Source organism: Artemia sp. Qi Xiang Cuo, chromosome 2 (assembly GCF_049724085.1).
Source record: "Artemia sp. Qi Xiang Cuo chromosome 2, ASM4972408v1, whole genome shotgun sequence".
Taxonomy (NCBI): domain Eukaryota; kingdom Metazoa; phylum Arthropoda; class Branchiopoda; order Anostraca; family Artemiidae; genus Artemia; species Artemia sp. Qi Xiang Cuo.
Window position 1 is genome coordinate 74457691 of NC_142795.1, and position 2500 is coordinate 74460190.

Here is a 2500-nt window from a genome sequence, read left to right on the forward strand (position 1 = left end):
AAACTGTGCCATTTAATATATTTCTCACTTCTATTGTACAAATGCCATGTTAAAATCAGCAAAGAAAAAACATAGAGCACTGTTCATATTTTATAAACAGTACTTTACGAATTTCCTGTTCATATTTTCCTTTATCAGCAGCATTAAAACTGAGATGCCTGTTTCTGCTATTCAAGCTTTAGGTTAGTTATGCTGAACTAAAGTAATACGGGATACATTATAAGTACTGAGATCTTTTGTGATTACGTTTTATCTACAAGTGTTGCTATAATTAGAATCAGGACACTGAACTGATTAAAAACTGACATGGTATAAACAATATGAAGAATATAAGAGAAAAAAGACGTAAATTACTCAAATGGTGTTATTTAAATTAGATTATAGTTTGACTATTGTTCTTTCGGCTGTTAAATATTCTCGAAATCAATTTATTTATTTGGTTTTTAAACGTTTAATGATCTAATTCGTTCACTTAAGCCTTATTTCCTGAAAATTTTGGACTATGAGAATATTGATTGTAAAAACAAAAAGTTTTTTTTTGTTGTTGACATGGAACAGTGTTTTGAAACTGAGGATTCGAGAAATCTACGGAACAAAATTTCGGTCATATTATTCACTATTTCGAGGAGCAGTTATGCTCATGATATATAGGTACAATATATATGCAACATTAAATAAAACAGCCACAACCCTCCATTCGGCTAAAGTTCACGCTGAATAGTAACAACATGTAATAACAACTATGTTGAATAATTGTTCAAATCTTTCGTAAAAACGCTGAGATTTCAAACAATACCAGAATAGGAAATATTCACTTAATATCTTCTCAAAATGTGTTCTAAAAACAACTTATTAAGAATTTAAGACACTGTGGTGAACCTTAAGTGAAATTTTTAAATTAGGATTCAGGATTTCCAACATAGTCATGGTGAACATTAGGTTTAATTTTATTCTGGATTTAATTTCTTTAGGAAATAGATAATTTAAATGAGCAAAAATAGGATACAAAAAAGTTGTTCAATCTTAATTCATCAGATATATCAGTTTGAGAATACCATTTGATGTCATTTATCAAAATTTGCGTTTTTTTATATATTAGCTTTCAATAAGTTTTAATAATTATTGTGCCAAAGTCAATAAAATATTCGATTACAACCAGTAAAACTGCCATAAAAAAATTGATATATAAAACGGAAATCTCTTGTTCAAAACGAGAGAAAATCTGCATTTTCAGAAAAATGTTGCTATGTGAACCCAGAGGCTTTTTTTTCTTTTTTTTTAAACTTAGAATCAATCAGTAATTTCTTCTTGATTTTTGATAATGTCGAAGAAAAGTATTCCCTATAATTTTGTGGTTAAAAGTCAGTACTAGCCCCCGGATAAAGCCGACTCGAGTCGGGAAAATCTTCCTCCCCTTTCATCTAGATTTTTTTTCGTCTGTTGTTTCAATGTACTATTAAAAACCTTCTTGCTAAATACTTGTTTTTTATTCAAGTTTCAGAAGCTACTCCAGGAAGTGTATGGAACGACTTTCTGGGTGCTCCAGTGCTAAAACTACTTTTATTTGTCGTTGCCTTTTTTTTTAGAACGTAGTAATTTGGCCTAACTACGAAGGATATATCGCTATTTTCGGTTATAAAAGTTATATAGTTTGACTTTATTTTTGAAATTTTTTTACCCAATAGTGATGCTTAATTATCTTTTATTTAAGCTTTAGGTTAGTCTTTTGAAATACAAAGCTATTTTTAATTTTGTTGATGCAGTGAGTGACAAAGAATAGACATTCCAGGATTAAATATCTGTACAATTCAGTGGTGTTGTCACAAAGAGAGGACGTTTTAATGGTGAAGATAGTAGCTGATATTCGTAGCCTCTTAAATAAGGTATCTTGACCCTGCTATGGAAATTAGTTTTTCTTAGCGTAGTTTTCATAGAATTTTGTTCTTCATCAGAATTTTTTGTGCGATTTTCTTTTGGTAGAATCTATTGGTATTTTGGCTCGTAAGGCAAATGATTCAATACTTATTTAGTGGACATTTTATTAATTAGTTTTAGGCACTAAGTGCAGAAGAGAGAGGAGATTAAGGAGTTTGGAGCTTTGCAAGACAATCGGTTAAGAAGTTTATTGGTAAAATAACGAGGCCAATGATCTTTTAATGTCTACTTTGTTTTTGGTCTATATATTTTCTGTTTTATTTGCTTGTGTTATGTATATTGGCTTGCAGATGTTTAAAATAAATCTGTAAATTTATATTAAAATATTCTTTTTCCTTTTTTGTGAAATCAATTGTGTCAGGAACCAGACATATATGCAATTAGGTTAAAGTAAGTTTATTGACTTATAACAGAACAGACTGTCTCATTTTTTTGTAAGATTAATTAAAAACAAACTTTCCAAAAAACTCCGAACGACCATAAATTATTATTAAAGAATAAATGAAACCCAAAACAAACAGAAATTAAATAAACAAACATAGCAAAAACAACATACAACAAGTAC